This window comes from Pseudorasbora parva, chromosome 20, assembly GCF_024679245.1.
Source record: "Pseudorasbora parva isolate DD20220531a chromosome 20, ASM2467924v1, whole genome shotgun sequence".
NCBI lineage: Eukaryota > Metazoa > Chordata > Actinopteri > Cypriniformes > Gobionidae > Pseudorasbora > Pseudorasbora parva.
In genome coordinates this window covers 16,430,251-16,446,865 of record NC_090191.1, presented here as the reverse complement: position 1 = coordinate 16,446,865, position 16,615 = coordinate 16,430,251, and the positions used below count along the sequence as shown (strand labels likewise).

The window sequence follows — 16,615 nt, the reverse complement described above, 5'->3', positions numbered from 1 at the left end:
ATGGAATGTCATGGAATGAGAATCATGAAATGTCAAGCGAAACATTACATCACTACTGACAAGAAACATCATGAGAATGAAAAAATTATGTTCAACCTGAACAAAACATTGTAGTGACACTGCCCCATTTTAGGTGAATATGAGAGGAATACTATTACTGCATTTATTCAACATCTGCCCTACAAAATGACTGGAATTCAATCGCATTGCTCATGAAGGAATGGACAATCACACAAAAGGGTATGAAGAAACCCGCTCTTTTGCCTAAACACTCTTGTGTGCTAAAAAGCACAACTCTGCCCCGCGTGAGGCTCGAACTCACGACCTTCAGATAATGAGACTGACGCGCTGCCTAACTGCGCCAACGAGGCATGTGCTGTGGCCAGTGTGAGTGGTGGAACCCTAGCTTCTGGATCATCTGCCATTCGGTGCAGCTCCAAACACGCTGCTCACCGTGAGCTGTCATGTCAGGATGGCCGAGCGGTCTAAGGCGCTGCGTTCAGGTCGCAGTCTCCCCTGGAGGCGTGGGTTCGAATCCCACTTCTGACAGACCTAACCTTTGGTTGCGGGCTCCAGGTAGAGTCTTTAACCCTCTGGCAAGTTGACCCAGTAACACACTAATATTGACGAAGCACTGCATTTCAGTTCATGTCAGAGCCAATAGAACACTACGGTACCTCTGACCACCGTCATTGTATGAACTTTAAAGTAACACTTTTGTGCCATGTATGGGATTCTGTGGAATTTCCATGCAGTTTCCAGGGAATGTCATGTCCTGACATTTCATGAAATTGGACATGTTTTATAGAATAGCATTCAATGGAATACCATGTTGTGATGTTTACCGGAATGAGAACTTGTTTATGAAAGGGTATTCATGTTTTGTTTGGGGTTTCTTTGGAGGGATGCAATGGGATTCTTGGAGTTTGACTGTGATGTCATGGACTGAAATTTTGGGGGTGCAGTAGAATTTCATTGCAAGGAATTCCTGGAAATCTCTTGGAATGACATGTCATGGGTTTATGGGCTGTGGGATGGAATGTCATGGAATGAGATTCATGGCATGTCAAGCGAAACATTACATCACTACTGACAAGAAACGTCATGAGAATGAAAGAATTATGTTCAGACTGAACAAAACATTGTAGTGACACTGCCCCATTTTAGGTGAATATGAGAGGAATACTATTACTGCATTTATTCAACATCTGCCCTACAAAATGACTGGATTTCAATCGCATTGCTCATGAAGGAATGGACAATCACACAAAAGGGTATGAAGAAACCCGCTCTTTTGCCTAAACGCTCTTGTGTGCCAAAAAGCACCACTCTGCCCCATGTGAGGCTCGAACTCACGACCTTCAGATTATGAGACTGCCGCGCTGCCTAACTGCGCCAACGAGGCATGTGCTGTGGCCAGTGTGAGTGGTGAAGCACTAGCTTCTGGATCATCTGCCATTCGGTGCAGCTCCAAACACGCTGCTCACCGTGAGCTGTCATGTCAGGATGGCCGAGCGGTCTAAGGCGCTGCGTTCAGGTCGCAGTCTTCCCTGGAGGCGTGGGTTCGAATCCCACTTCTGACCAGTGTTAATTTCGTTGACGAAGACTATGACGAAAAATATTCGTCAACTAACCTTTTTCACGGACGAAAACTAAATAAAAACTAAATAAAAAGTCAGATATGATGACGAAGAACGTGACGAAATATAACTGACACTTTAGTCAACGAATAAAAATGAGACGAAAATATATGGGAGGGACGAATGGAGAAGAGATCCAATCATAAGTACTCTTTTTGTGGGCCGTGTTGGGTAGAAATACAATCAGAGCGAATCTTTGAGGGTAGGTTGATCTATGCAGAAGCAGCAGAGCCATTTAAAAAAGCCGCGGCAAATGCACGCGCAAGTTCCAAGTTCGCAACAGCTAAACAAATGCAGCAGTTACACATAAAAGACAGAACAGAAATGTCAGGGGCAGGACGAAAAACAAGAATTGACATCTGGTCACATTTCACATATGAATCACTGGGAAAAACACCACCAACTTGAAGAGACATTTACAGACGACTCATCCAGAAATACATGCCAAAGCACGCTGGCCAAGTTTATTTTATCAGATAAACCACCATGTTCCGGTTGGCTGCTAAACTTGGAATAAAATAGAAGCTAAAGAAAACCACGTCTGACCTGTATTGATTAGACCAGCGGTTCCCAACCGGGGTGCCGTGTAAAACGCACTTGCACCGCGGTTCATCTCACATCTGATGATGACGCATCTTTGATATGGGTTGTAACTTGAAAATAATGCTTTATGTATGTTTCTGTCGATGGATACACGTGCTGGCTCCTCAGTGATAGGCTACACTACAACAGCGATAATAAAAGAAAAACTGGCAAAACGGTTTCTCTTTGTAAACTGTGTTCAATACATGAGTGCTGCCGTTTGTCCAGTCATTTCGCCGTCCTCACCCGGGTAGTTACATTCGCCAGAAGACGCGAATCAGAGCGCGCACGCGCTGTGTGAAGATCTGTCATCCGAGAGCGCGCACGCGTCCCACAGCGCGCAAATATTCAGTTATCTTTCAAGTCTTGCGCTTGAACGGACAAACTCATACAAAAAGTATGTCAACATGTCCATCTTGTTAAGTATCCAAGCAGACATAGTCGGAATATGCCTTAAGAGGACTTTATACAGTCGAGAAAGACGACGCATTCCCCTGTCTTAAAGGGGCAGCAACCTTTAATGTCAAAGAAAATATGAGGACTCACTGCTCTTGATTGAATAGCTTGTGTAAGTTTAATAAGGATTAATCTTTCATTTAAACAGTTAAATATGTAGTTATTTTACATTGGATTATTTATTCTATTTCTCTACCTAAAACTAACATTAGACCTACCTGAAAAACAGGAAATGCATTGTTCATTTTATCAGTGTCTTTGCTCAATAGAATTTATTTGTGCTACTGCTTGTATTTAAGTTATTTGTTCTTATTTTCTTTATTTTTAATAGTCCTTTATTCTGTGAACATAGCAAATACCGAACCGTACTGAAACCGTGAACATACAAACCGACCCGTGAGACTAAGACTAAATCTCTTATGATATTTAGTCGACTAAAACTAGACTAAGACTAAAAGATTTCAGATGACTAAAATGGGACTAAAACTAAATGGTGTGTTATTCAAAAGACTAAGACTAAGACTAAATCTGAATTTGCTGTCAAAATTAACACTGCTTCTGACAGACCTAACCTTTGGTTGCGGGCTCCAGGAAGAGTCTTTAACCCTCTGGCAAGTTGACCCAGTAACACACTAATATTGATGAAGCACTGCATTTCAGTTCATGTCAGATCCAATGGAACACTACGGTACCTCTGACCACCGGCATCGTATGAACTTTAAAGTAACACTTTTGTGCCATGTATGGGATTCTGTGGAATTTCCATGCAGTTTCCAGGGAATGTCATGTCCTGACATTTCATGAAATTGGACATGTTTTATAGAATAGCATTCAATGGAATACCATGTTGCGATGTTTACCGGAATGAGAACTTGTTTATGAAAGGGTATTCATGTTTTGTTTGGGGTTTCTTTGGAGGGATGCAATGGGATTCTTGGAGTTTGACTGTGATGTCGTGGACTGAAATTTTGGGGGTGCAGTAGAATTTCATTGCAAGGAATTCCTGGAAATCTCTTGGAATGACATGTCATGGGTTTATGGGCTGTGGGATGGAATGTCATGGAATGAGAATCATGAAATGTCAAGCGAAACATTACATCACTACTGACAAGAAACATCATGAGAATGAAAAAATTATGTTCAACCTGAACAAAACATTGTAGTGACACTGCCCCATTTTAGGTGAATATGAGAGGAATACTATTACTGCATTTATTCAACATCTGCCCTACAAAATGACTGGAATTCAATCGCATTGCTCATGAAGGAATGGACAATCACACAAAAGGGTATGAAGAAACCCGCTCTTTTGCCTAAACGCTCTTGTGTGCTAAAAAGCACAACTCTGCCCCGCGTGAGGCTCGAACTCACGACCTTCAGATAATGAGACTGACGCGCTGCCTAACTGCGCCAACGAGGCATGTGCTGTGGCCAGTGTGAGTGGTGGAACCCTAGCTTCTGGATCATCTGCCATTCGGTGCAGCTCCAAACACGCTGCTCACCGTGAGCTGTCATGTCAGGATGGCCGAGCGGTCTAAGGCGCTGCGTTCAGGTCGCAGTCTCCCCTGGAGGCGTGGGTTCGAATCCCACTTCTGACAGACCTAACCTTTGGTTGCGGGCTCCAGGTAGAGTCTTTAACCCTCTGGCAAGTTGACCCAGTAACACACTAATATTGACGAAGCACTGCATTTCAGTTCATGTCAGAGCCAATAGAACACTACGGTACCTCTGACCACCGTCATCGTATGAACTTTAAAGTAACACTTTTGTGCCATGTATGGGATTCTGTGGAATTTCCATGCAGTTTCCAGGGAATGTCATGTCCTGACATTTCATGAAATTGGACATGTTTTATAGAATAGCATTCAATGGAATACCATGTTGTGATGTTTACCGGAATGAGAACTTGTTTATGAAAGGGTATTCATGTTTTGTTTGGGGTTTCTTTGGAGGGATGCAATGGGATTCTTGGAGTTTGACTGTGATGTCATGGACTGAAATTTTGGGGGTGCAGTAGAATTTCATTGCAAGGAATTCCTGGAAATCTCTTGGAATGACATGTCATGGGTTTATGGGCTGTGGGATGGAATGTCATGGAATGAGATTCATGGCATGTCAAGCGAAACATTACATCACTACTGACAAGAAACGTCATGAGAATGAAAGAATTATGTTCAGACTGAACAAAACATTGTAGTGACACTGCCCCATTTTAGGTGAATATGAGAGGAATACTATTACTGCATTTATTCAACATCTGCCCTACAAAATGACTGGAATTCAATCGCATTGCTCATGAAGGAATGGACAATCACACAAAAGGGTATGAAGAAACCCGCTCTTTTGCCTAAACGCTCTTGTGTGCTAAAAAGCACAACCCTGCCCCGTGTGAGGCTCGAACTCACGACCTTCAGATTATGAGACTGACGCGCTGCCTAACTGCGCCAACGAAGAATGTGCTGTGGCCAGTGTGAGTGGTGGAGCACTAGCTTCTGGATCATCTGCCATTCGGTGCAGCTCCAAACACACTGCTCACCATGCGCTGTCATGTCAGGATGGCCGAGCGGTCTAAGGCGCTGCGTTCAGGTCGCAGTCTCCCCTGGAGGCGTAGGTTCGAATCCCACTTCTGACAGACCTAACCTTTGGTTGCGGGCTCCAGGTAGAGTCTTTAACCCTCTGGCAAGTTGACCCAGTAACACACTAATATTGACGAAGCACTGCATTTCAGTTCATGTCAGAGCCAATGGAACACTACGGTACCTCTGACCACCGGCATCGTATGAACTTTAAAGTAACACTTTTGTGCCATGTATGGGATTCTGTGGAATTTCCATGCAGTTTCCAGGGAATGTCATGTCCTGACATTTCATGAAATTGGACATGTTTTATAGAATAGCATTCAATGGAATACCATGTTGTGATGTTTACCGGAATGAGAACTTGTTTATGAAAGGGTATTCATGTTTTGTTTGGGGTTTCTTTGGAGGGATGCAATGGGATTCTTGGAGTTTGACTGTGATGTCATGGACTGAAATTTTGGGGGTGCAGTAGAATTTCATTGCAAGGAATTCCTGGAAATCTCTTGGAATGACATGTCATGGGTTTATGGGCTGTGGGATGGAATGTCATGGAATGAGATTCATGGCATGTCAAGCGAAACATTACATCACTACTGACAAGAAACGTCATGAGAATGAAAGAATTATGTTCAGACTGAACAAAACATTGTAGTGACACTGCCCCAGTTTAGGTGAATATGAGAGGAATACTATTTCTGCATTTATTCAACATCTGCCCTACAAAATGACTGGATTTCAATCGCATTGCTCATGAAGGAATGGACAATCACACAAAAGGGTATGAAGAAACCCGCTCTTTTGCCTAAACGCTCTTGTGTGCCAAAAAGCACCACTCTGCCCCGTGTGAGGCTCGAACTCACGACCTTCAGATTATGAGACTGACGCGCTGCCTAACTGCGCCAACGAGGCATGTGCTGTGGCCAGTGTGAGTGGTGGAGCACTAGCTTCTGGATCATCTGCCATTCGGTGCAGCTCCAAACACGCTGCTCACCGTGAGCTGTCATGTCAGAATGGCCGAGCGGTCTAAGGCGCTGCGTTCAGGTCGCAGTCTCCCCTGGAGGCGTGGGTTCGAATCCCACTTCTGACAGACCTAACCTTTGGTTGCGGGCTCCAGGTAGACTCTTTAACCCTCTGGCAAGTTTATGAGAGATTATGACCCAGTGACACACTAATATTGACGAAGCACTGCAATTCAGTTCATGTCAGAGCCAATGGAACACTACGGTACCTCTGACCACCGGCATCGCATGAACTTTAAAGTAACACTTTTGTGCCATGTATGGGATTCTGTGGAATTTTCATGCAGTTTCCAGGGAATGTCATGTCCTGACATTTCATGAAATTGGACATGTTTTATAGAATAGCATTCAATGGAATAACATGTTGTGATGTTTACCGGAATGAGAACTTGTTTATGAAAGGGTATTCATGTTTTGTTTGGGGTTTCTTTGGAGGGATGCAATTGGATTCTTGGAGTTTGACTGTGATGTCATGGACTGAAATTTTGAGGGTGCAGTAGAATTTCATGGCAAGGAATTCCTGGAAATCTCTTGGAATGACATGTCATGGGTTTATGGGCTGTGGGATGGAATGTCATGGAATGAGATTCATGGCATGTCAAGCGAAACATTACATCACTACTGACAAGAAACGTCATGAGAATGAAAGAATTATGTTCAGACTGAACAAAACATTGTAGTGACACTGCCCCAGTTTAGGTTAATATGAGAGGAATACTATTTCTGCATTTATTCAACATCTGCCCTACAAAATGACTGGATTTCAATCGCATTGCTCATGAAGGAATGGACAATCACACAAAAGGGTATGAAGAAACCCGCTATTTTGCCTAAACGCTCTTGTGTGCCAAAAAGCACCACTCTGCCCCGTGTGAGGCTCGAACTCACGACCTTCAGATTATGAGACTGACGCGCTGCCTAACTGCGCCAACGAGGCATGTGCTGTGGCCAGTGTGAGTGGTGGAGCACTAGCTTCTGGATCATCTGCCATTCGGTGCAGCTCCAAACACGCTGCTCACCGTGAGCTTTCATGTCAGGATGGCCGAGCGGTCTAAGGCGCTGCGTTCAGGTCGCAGTCTCCCCTGGAGGCGTAGGTTCGAATCCCACTTCTGACAGACCTAACCTTTGGTTGCGGGCTCCAGGTAGAGTCTTTAACCCTCTGGCAAGTTGACCCAGTAACACACTAATATTGACGAAGCACTGCATTTCAGTTCATGTCAGAGCCAATGGAACACTACGGTACCTCTGACCACCGGCATCGTATGAACTTTAAAGTAACACTTTTGTGCCATGTATGGGATTCTGTGGAATTTCCATGCAGTTTCCAGGGAATGTCATGTCCTGACATTTCATGAAATTGGACATGTTTTATAGAATAGCATTCAATGGAATACCATGTTGTGATGTTTACCGGAATGAGAACTTGTTTATGAAAGGGTATTCATGTTTTGTTTGGGGTTTCTTTGGAGGGATGCAATGGGATTCTTGGAGTTTGACTGTGATGTCATGGACTGAAATTTTGGGGGTGCAGTAGAATTTCATTGCAAGGAATTCCTGGAAATCTCTTGGAATGACATGTCATGGGTTTATGGGCTGTGGGATGGAATGTCATGGAATGAGATTCATGGCATGTCAAGCGAAACATTACATCACTACTGACAAGAAACGTCATGAGAATGAAAGAATTATGTTCAGACTGAACAAAACATTGTAGTGACACTGCCCCAGTTTAGGTGAATATGAGAGGAATACTATTTCTGCATTTATTCAACATCTGCCCTACAAAATGACTGGATTTCAATCGCATTGCTCATGAAGGAATGGACAATCACACAAAAGGGTATGAAGAAACCCGCTCTTTTGCCTAAACGCTCTTGTGTGCCAAAAAGCACCACTCTGCCCCGTGTGAGGCTCGAACTCACGACCTTCAGATTATGAGACTGACGCGCTGCCTAACTGCGCCAACGAGGCATGTGCTGTGGCCAGTGTGAGTGGTGGAGCACTAGCTTCTGGATCATCTGCCATTCGGTGCAGCTCCAAACACGCTGCTCACCGTGAGCTGTCATGTCAGGATGGCCGAGCGGTCTAAGGCGCTGCGTTCAGGTCGCAGTCTCCCCTGGAGGCGTGGGTTCGAATCCCACTTCTGACAGACCTAACCTTTGGTTGCGGGCTCCAGGTAGACTCTTTAACCCTCTGGCAAGTTTATGAGAGATTATGACCCAGTGACACACTAATATTGACGAAGCACTGCAATTCAGTTCATGTCAGAGCCAATGGAACACTACGGTACCTCTGACCACCGGCATCGCATGAACTTTAAAGTAACACTTTTGTGCCATGTATGGGATTCTGTGGAATTTTCATGCAGTTTCCAGGGAATGTCATGTCCTGACATTTCATGAAATTGGACATGTTTTATAGAATAGCATTCAATGGAATAACATGTTGTGATGTTTACCGGAATGAGAACTTGTTTATGAAAGGGTATTCATGTTTTGTTTGGGGTTTCTTTGGAGGGATGCAATTGGATTCTTGGAGTTTGACTGTGATGTCATGGACTGAAATTTTGAGGGTGCAGTAGAATTTCATGGCAAGGAATTCCTGGAAATCTCTTGGAATGACATGTCATGGGTTTATGGGCTGTGGGATGGAATGTCATGGAATGAGATTCATGGCATGTCAAGCGAAACATTACATCACTACTGACAAGAAACGTCATGAGAATGAAAGAATTATGTTCAGACTGAACAAAACATTGTAGTGACACTGCCCCAGTTTAGGTTAATATGAGAGGAATACTATTTCTGCATTTATTCAACATCTGCCCTACAAAATGACTGGATTTCAATCGCATTGCTCATGAAGGAATGGAAAATCACACAAAAGGGTATGAAGAAACCCGCTATTTTGCCTAAACGCTCTTGTGTGCCAAAAAGCACCACTCTGCCCCATGTGAGGCTCGAACTCACGACCTTCAGATTATGAGACTGCCGCGCTGCCTAACTGCGCCAACGAGGCATGTGCTGTGGCCAGTGTGAGTGGTGAAGCACTAGCTTCTGGATCATCTGCCATTCGGTGCAGCTCCAAACACGCTGCTCACCGTGAGCTGTCATGTCAGGATTGCCGAGCGGTCTAAGGCGCTGCGTTCAGGTCGCAGTCTTCCCTGGAGGCGTGGGTTCGAATCCCACTTCTGACAGACCTAACCTTTGGTTGCGGGCTCCAGGTAGAGTCTTTAACCCTCTGGCAAGTTGACCCAGTAACACACTAATATTGATGAAGCACTGCATTTCAGTTCATGTCAGATCCAATGGAACACTACGGTACCTCTGACCACCATCATCGTATGAACTTTAAAGTAACACTTTTGTGCCATGTATGGGATTCTGTGGAATTTTCATGCAGTTTCCAGGGAATGTCATGTCCTGACATTTCATGAAATTGGACATGTTTTATAGAATAGCATTCAATGGAATAACATGTTGTGATGTTTACCGGAATGAGAACTTGTTTATGAAAGGGTATTCATGTTTTGTTTGGGGTTTCTTTGGAGGGATGCAATTGGATTCTTGGAGTTTGACTGTGATGTCATGGACTGAAATTTTGAGGGTGCAGTAGAATTTCATGGCAAGGAATTCCTGGAAATCTCTTGGAATGACATGTCATGGGTTTATGGGCTGTGGGATGGAATGTCATGGAATGAGATTCATGGCATGTCAAGCGAAACATTACATCACTACTGACAAGAAACGTCATGAGAATGAAAGAATTATGTTCAGACTGAACAAAACATTGTAGTGACACTGCCCCAGTTTAGGTTAATATGAGAGGAATACTATTTCTGCATTTATTCAACATCTGCCCTACAAAATGACTGGATTTCAATCGCATTGCTCATGAAGGAATGGAAAATCACACAAAAGGGTATGAAGAAACCCGCTATTTTGCCTAAACGCTCTTGTGTGCCAAAAAGCACCACTCTGCCCCATGTGAGGCTCGAACTCACGACCTTCAGATTATGAGACTGCCGCGCTGCCTAACTGTGCCAACGAGGCATGTGCTGTGGCCAGTGTGAGTGGTGAAGCACTAGCTTCTGGATCATCTGCCATTCGGTGCAGCTCCAAACACGCTGCTCACCGTGAGCTGTCATGTCAGGATTGCCGAGCGGTCTAAGGCGCTGCGTTCAGGTCGCAGTCTTCCCTGGAGGCGTGGGTTCGAATCCCACTTCTGACAGACCTAACCTTTGGTTGCGGGCTCCAGGTAGAGTCTTTAACCCTCTGGCAAGTTGACCCAGTAACACACTAATATTGATGAAGCACTGCATTTCAGTTCATGTCAGATCCAATGGAACACTACGGTACCTCTGACCACCATCATCGTATGAACTTTAAAGTAACACTTTTGTGCCATGTATGGGATTCTGTGGAATTTCCATGCAGTTTCCAGGGAATGTCATGTCCTGACATTTCATGAAATTGGACATGTTTTATAGAATAGCATTCAATGGAATAACATGTTGTGATGTTTACCGGAATGAGAACTTGTTTATGAAAGGGTATTCATGTTTTGTTTGGGGTTTCTTTGGAGGGATGCAATGGGATTCTTGGAGTTTGACTGTGATGTCATGGACTGAAATTTTGGGGGTGCAGTAGAATTTCATGGCAAGGAATTCCTGGAAATCTCTTGGAATGACATGTCATGGGTTTATGGGCTGTGGGATGGAATGTCATGGAATGAGATTCATGGCATGTCAAGCGAAACATTACATCTCTACTGACAAGAAACGTCATGAGAATGAAAGAATTATGTTCAGACTGAACAAAACATTGTAGTGACACTGCCCCATTTTAGGTGAATATGAGAGGAATACTATTACTGCATTTATTCAACATCTGCCCTACAAAATGACTGGGTTTCAATCGCATTGCTCATGAAGGAATGGACAATCACACAAAAGGGTATGAAGAAACCCGCTCTTTTGCCTAAACGCTCTTGTGTGCCAAAAAGCACCACTCTGCCCCGTGTGAGGCTCGAACTCACGACCTTCAGATTATGAGACTGACGCGCTGCCTAACTGCGCCAACGAGGCATGTGCTGTGGCCAGTGTGAGTGGTGGAGCACTAGCTTCTGGATCATCTGCCATTCGGTGCAGCTCCAAACACGCTGCTCACCGTGAGCTTTCATGTCAGGATGGCCGAGCGGTCTAAGGCGCTGAGTTCAGGTCGCAGTCTCCCCTGGAGGCGTAGGTTCGAATCCCACTTCTGACAGACATAACCTTTGGTTGCGGGCTCCAGGTAGAGTCTTTAACCCTCTGGCAAGTTGACCCAGTAACACACTAATATTGACGAAGCACTGCATTTCAGTTCATGTCAGAGCCAATGGAACACTACGGTACCTCTGACCACCGGCATCGTATGAACTTTAAAGTAACACTTTTGTGCCATGTATGGGATTCTGTGGAATTTCCATGCAGTTTCCAGGGAATGTCATGTCCTGACATTTCATGAAATTGGACATGTTTTATAGAATAGCATTCAATGGAATACCATGTTGTGATGTTTACCGGAATGAGAACTTGTTTATGAAAGGGTATTCATGTTTTGTTTGGGGTTTCTTTGGAGGGATGCAATGGGATTCTTGGAGTTTGACTGTGATGTCATGGACTGAAATTTTGGGGGTGCAGTAGAATTTCATGGCAAGGAATTCCTGGAAATCTCTTGGAATGACATGTCATGGGTTTATGGGCTGTGGGATGGAATGTCATGGAATGAGATTCATGGCATGTCAAGCGAAACATTACATCTCTACTGACAAGAAACGTCATGAGAATGAAAGAATTATGTTCAGACTGAACAAAACATTGTAGTGACACTGCCCCATTTTAGGTGAATATGAGAGGAATACTATTACTGCATTTATTCAACATCTGCCCTACAAAATGACTGGGTTTCAATCGCATTGCTCATGAAGGAATGGACAATCACACAAAAGGGTATGAAGAAACCCGCTCTTTTGCCTAAACGCTCTTGTGTGCCAAAAAGCACCACTCTGCCCCGTGTGAGGCTCGAACTCACGACCTTCAGATTATGAGACTGACGCGCTGCCTAACTGCGCCAACGAGGCATGTGCTGTGGCCAGTGTGAGTGGTGGAGCACTAGCTTCTGGATCATCTGCCATTCGGTGCAGCTCCAAACACGCTGCTCACCGTGAGCTTTCATGTCAGGATGGCCGAGCGGTCTAAGGCGCTGAGTTCAGGTCGCAGTCTCCCCTGGAGGCGTAGGTTCGAATCCCACTTCTGACAGACATAACCTTTGGTTGCGGGCTCCAGGTAGAGTCTTTAACCCTCTGGCAAGTTGACCCAGTAACACACTAATATTGACGAAGCACTGCATTTCAGTTCATGTCAGAGCCAATGGAACACTACGGTACCTCTGACCACCGGCATCGTATGAACTTTAAAGTAACACTTTTGTGCCATGTATGGGATTCTGTGGAATTTCCATGCAGTTTCCAGGGAATGTCATGTCCTGACATTTCATGAAATTGGACATGTTTTATAGAATAGCATTCAATGGAATACCATGTTGTGATGTTTACCGGAATGAGAACTTGTTTATGAAAGGGTATTCATGTTTTGTTTGGGGTTTCTTTGGAGGGATGCAATTGGATTCTTGGAGTTTGACTGTGATGTCATGGACTGAAATTTTGAGGGTGCAGTAGAATTTCATGGCAAGGAATTCCTGGAAATCTCTTGGAATGACATGTCATGGGTTTATGGGCTGTGGGATGGAATGTCATGGAATGAGATTCATGGCATGTCAAGCGAAACATTACATCACTACTGACAAGAAACGTCATGAGAATGAAAGAATTATGTTCAGACTGAACAAAACATTGTAGTGACACTGCCCCAGTTTAGGTTAATATGAGAGGAATACTATTTCTGCATTTATTCAACATCTGCCCTACAAAATGACTGGATTTCAATCGCATTGCTCATGAAGGAATGGAAAATCACACAAAAGGGTATGAAGAAACCCGCTATTTTGCCTAAACGCTCTTGTGTGCCAAAAAGCACCACTCTGCCCCATGTGAGGCTCGAACTCACGACCTTCAGATTATGAGACTGCCGCGCTGCCTAACTGCGCCAACGAGGCATGTGCTGTGGCCAGTGTGAGTGGTGAAGCACTAGCTTCTGGATCATCTGCCATTCGGTGCAGCTCCAAACACGCTGCTCACCGTGAGCTGTCATGTCAGGATTGCCGAGCGGTCTAAGGCGCTGCGTTCAGGTCGCAGTCTTCCCTGGAGGCGTGGGTTCGAATCCCACTTCTGACAGACCTAACCTTTGGTTGCGGGCTCCAGGTAGAGTCTTTAACCCTCTGGCAAGTTGACCCAGTAACACACTAATATTGATGAAGCACTGCATTTCAGTTCATGTCAGATCCAATGGAACACTACGGTACCTCTGACCACCATCATCGTATGAACTTTAAAGTAACACTTTTGTGCCATGTATGGGATTCTGTGGAATTTTCATGCAGTTTCCAGGGAATGTCATGTCCTGACATTTCATGAAATTGGACATGTTTTATAGAATAGCATTCAATGGAATAACATGTTGTGATGTTTACCGGAATGAGAACTTGTTTATGAAAGGGTATTCATGTTTTGTTTGGGGTTTCTTTGGAGGGATGCAATTGGATTCTTGGAGTTTGACTGTGATGTCATGGACTGAAATTTTGAGGGTGCAGTAGAATTTCATGGCAAGGAATTCCTGGAAATCTCTTGGAATGACATGTCATGGGTTTATGGGCTGTGGGATGGAATGTCATGGAATGAGATTCATGGCATGTCAAGCGAAACATTACATCACTACTGACAAGAAACGTCATGAGAATGAAAGAATTATGTTCAGACTGAACAAAACATTGTAGTGACACTGCCCCAGTTTAGGTTAATATGAGAGGAATACTATTTCTGCATTTATTCAACATCTGCCCTACAAAATGACTGGATTTCAATCGCATTGCTCATGAAGGAATGGAAAATCACACAAAAGGGTATGAAGAAACCCGCTATTTTGCCTAAACGCTCTTGTGTGCCAAAAAGCACCACTCTGCCCCATGTGAGGCTCGAACTCACGACCTTCAGATTATGAGACTGCCGCGCTGCCTAACTGTGCCAACGAGGCATGTGCTGTGGCCAGTGTGAGTGGTGAAGCACTAGCTTCTGGATCATCTGCCATTCGGTGCAGCTCCAAACACGCTGCTCACCGTGAGCTGTCATGTCAGGATTGCCGAGCGGTCTAAGGCGCTGCGTTCAGGTCGCAGTCTTCCCTGGAGGCGTGGGTTCGAATCCCACTTCTGACAGACCTAACCTTTGGTTGCGGGCTCCAGGTAGAGTCTTTAACCCTCTGGCAAGTTGACCCAGTAACACACTAATATTGATGAAGCACTGCATTTCAGTTCATGTCAGATCCAATGGAACACTACGGTACCTCTGACCACCATCATCGTATGAACTTTAAAGTAACACTTTTGTGCCATGTATGGGATTCTGTGGAATTTCCATGCAGTTTCCAGGGAATGTCATGTCCTGACATTTCATGAAATTGGACATGTTTTATAGAATAGCATTCAATGGAATAACATGTTGTGATGTTTACCGGAATGAGAACTTGTTTATGAAAGGGTATTCATGTTTTGTTTGGGGTTTCTTTGGAGGGATGCAATGGGATTCTTGGAGTTTGACTGTGATGTCATGGACTGAAATTTTGGGGGTGCAGTAGAATTTCATGGCAAGGAATTCCTGGAAATCTCTTGGAATGACATGTCATGGGTTTATGGGCTGTGGGATGGAATGTCATGGAATGAGATTCATGGCATGTCAAGCGAAACATTACATCTCTACTGACAAGAAACGTCATGAGAATGAAAGAATTATGTTCAGACTGAACAAAACATTGTAGTGACACTGCCCCATTTTAGGTGAATATGAGAGGAATACTATTACTGCATTTATTCAACATCTGCCCTACAAAATGACTGGGTTTCAATCGCATTGCTCATGAAGGAATGGACAATCACACAAAAGGGTATGAAGAAACCCGCTCTTTTGCCTAAACGCTCTTGTGTGCCAAAAAGCACCACTCTGCCCCGTGTGAGGCTCGAACTCACGACCTTCAGATTATGAGACTGACGCGCTGCCTAACTGCGCCAACGAGGCATGTGCTGTGGCCAGTGTGAGTGGTGGAGCACTAGCTTCTGGATCATCTGCCATTCGGTGCAGCTCCAAACACGCTGCTCACCGTGAGCTTTCATGTCAGGATGGCCGAGCGGTCTAAGGCGCTGAGTTCAGGTCGCAGTCTCCCCTGGAGGCGTAGGTTCGAATCCCACTTCTGACAGACATAACCTTTGGTTGCGGGCTCCAGGTAGAGTCTTTAACCCTCTGGCAAGTTGACCCAGTAACACACTAATATTGACGAAGCACTGCATTTCAGTTCATGTCAGAGCCAATGGAACACTACGGTACCTCTGACCACCGGCATCGTATGAACTTTAAAGTAACACTTTTGTGCCATGTATGGGATTCTGTGGAATTTCCATGCAGTTTCCAGGGAATGTCATGTCCTGACATTTCATGAAATTGGACATGTTTTATAGAATAGCATTCAATGGAATACCATGTTGTGATGTTTACCGGAATGAGAACTTGTTTATGAAAGGGTATTCATGTTTTGTTTGGGGTTTCTTTGGAGGGATGCAATGGGATTCTTGGAGTTTGACTGTGATGTCATGGACTGAAATTTTGGGGGTGCAGTAGAATTTCATGGCAAGGAATTCCTGGAAATCTCTTGGAATGACATGTCATGGGTTTATGGGCTGTGGGATGGAATGTCATGGAATGAGATTCATGGCATGTCAAGCGAAACATTACATCTCTACTGACAAGAAACGTCATGAGAATGAAAGAATTATGTTCAGACTGAACAAAACATTGTAGTGACACTGCCCCATTTTAGGTGAATATGAGAGGAATACTATTACTGCATTTATTCAACATCTGCCCTACAAAATGACTGGGTTTCAATCGCATTGCTCATGAAGGAATGGACAATCACACAAAAGGGTATGAAGAAACCCGCTCTTTTGCCTAAACGCTCTTGTGTGCCAAAAAGCACCACTCTGCCCCGTGTGAGGCTCGAACTCACGACCTTCAGATTATGAGACTGACGCGCTGCCTAACTGCGCCAACGAGGCATGTGCTGTGGCCAGTGTGAGTGGTGGAGCACTAGCTTCTGGATCATCTGCCATTCGGTGCAGCTCCAAACACGCTGCTCACC

The 16,615-nt window shown here is 44.5% G+C and overlaps 18 non-coding genes across 18 annotated transcripts; 11 read left to right on the top strand and 7 right to left on the bottom strand.

The window, feature by feature from the left end:
- The first annotated feature begins 466 nt into the window (after positions 1-466).
- trnal-cag (transfer RNA leucine (anticodon CAG)) lies at positions 467-549 on the top strand. Its single transcript has one exon. It is a non-coding gene; the product is annotated as a tRNA-Leu (tRNA).
- Positions 550-1,500: 951 nt separating this feature from the next.
- trnal-cag (transfer RNA leucine (anticodon CAG)) lies at positions 1,501-1,583 on the top strand. Its single transcript has one exon. It is a non-coding gene; the product is annotated as a tRNA-Leu (tRNA).
- Positions 1,584-4,193: 2,610 nt separating this feature from the next.
- Positions 4,194-4,276, top strand: trnal-cag (transfer RNA leucine (anticodon CAG)). Its single transcript has one exon. It is a non-coding gene; the product is annotated as a tRNA-Leu (tRNA).
- A 951-nt stretch (positions 4,277-5,227) lies between these two features.
- On the top strand, positions 5,228-5,310 carry trnal-cag (transfer RNA leucine (anticodon CAG)). The gene has a single exon. It is a non-coding gene; the product is annotated as a tRNA-Leu (tRNA).
- Positions 5,311-6,092: 782 nt separating this feature from the next.
- trnam-cau (transfer RNA methionine (anticodon CAU)) lies at positions 6,093-6,166 on the bottom strand. Its single transcript has one exon. It is a non-coding gene; the product is annotated as a tRNA-Met (tRNA).
- Positions 6,167-6,261: 95 nt separating this feature from the next.
- trnal-cag (transfer RNA leucine (anticodon CAG)) lies at positions 6,262-6,344 on the top strand. Its single transcript has one exon. It is a non-coding gene; the product is annotated as a tRNA-Leu (tRNA).
- Positions 6,345-7,139: 795 nt separating this feature from the next.
- trnam-cau (transfer RNA methionine (anticodon CAU)) lies at positions 7,140-7,213 on the bottom strand. Its single transcript has one exon. It is a non-coding gene; the product is annotated as a tRNA-Met (tRNA).
- Positions 7,214-7,308: 95 nt separating this feature from the next.
- On the top strand, positions 7,309-7,391 carry trnal-cag (transfer RNA leucine (anticodon CAG)). Its single transcript has one exon. It is a non-coding gene; the product is annotated as a tRNA-Leu (tRNA).
- Positions 7,392-8,173: 782 nt separating this feature from the next.
- On the bottom strand, positions 8,174-8,247 carry trnam-cau (transfer RNA methionine (anticodon CAU)). Its single transcript has one exon. It is a non-coding gene; the product is annotated as a tRNA-Met (tRNA).
- A 95-nt stretch (positions 8,248-8,342) lies between these two features.
- On the top strand, positions 8,343-8,425 carry trnal-cag (transfer RNA leucine (anticodon CAG)). Its single transcript has one exon. It is a non-coding gene; the product is annotated as a tRNA-Leu (tRNA).
- A 964-nt stretch (positions 8,426-9,389) lies between these two features.
- trnal-cag (transfer RNA leucine (anticodon CAG)) lies at positions 9,390-9,472 on the top strand. Its single transcript has one exon. It is a non-coding gene; the product is annotated as a tRNA-Leu (tRNA).
- Positions 9,473-10,423: 951 nt separating this feature from the next.
- Positions 10,424-10,506, top strand: trnal-cag (transfer RNA leucine (anticodon CAG)). The gene has a single exon. It is a non-coding gene; the product is annotated as a tRNA-Leu (tRNA).
- Positions 10,507-11,288: 782 nt separating this feature from the next.
- On the bottom strand, positions 11,289-11,362 carry trnam-cau (transfer RNA methionine (anticodon CAU)). Its single transcript has one exon. It is a non-coding gene; the product is annotated as a tRNA-Met (tRNA).
- A 960-nt stretch (positions 11,363-12,322) lies between these two features.
- On the bottom strand, positions 12,323-12,396 carry trnam-cau (transfer RNA methionine (anticodon CAU)). The gene has a single exon. It is a non-coding gene; the product is annotated as a tRNA-Met (tRNA).
- A 1,129-nt stretch (positions 12,397-13,525) lies between these two features.
- On the top strand, positions 13,526-13,608 carry trnal-cag (transfer RNA leucine (anticodon CAG)). Its single transcript has one exon. It is a non-coding gene; the product is annotated as a tRNA-Leu (tRNA).
- Positions 13,609-14,559: 951 nt separating this feature from the next.
- On the top strand, positions 14,560-14,642 carry trnal-cag (transfer RNA leucine (anticodon CAG)). Its single transcript has one exon. It is a non-coding gene; the product is annotated as a tRNA-Leu (tRNA).
- Positions 14,643-15,424: 782 nt separating this feature from the next.
- trnam-cau (transfer RNA methionine (anticodon CAU)) lies at positions 15,425-15,498 on the bottom strand. The gene has a single exon. It is a non-coding gene; the product is annotated as a tRNA-Met (tRNA).
- Positions 15,499-16,458: 960 nt separating this feature from the next.
- Positions 16,459-16,532, bottom strand: trnam-cau (transfer RNA methionine (anticodon CAU)). The gene has a single exon. It is a non-coding gene; the product is annotated as a tRNA-Met (tRNA).
- Positions 16,533-16,615: the final 83 nt, after the last annotated feature.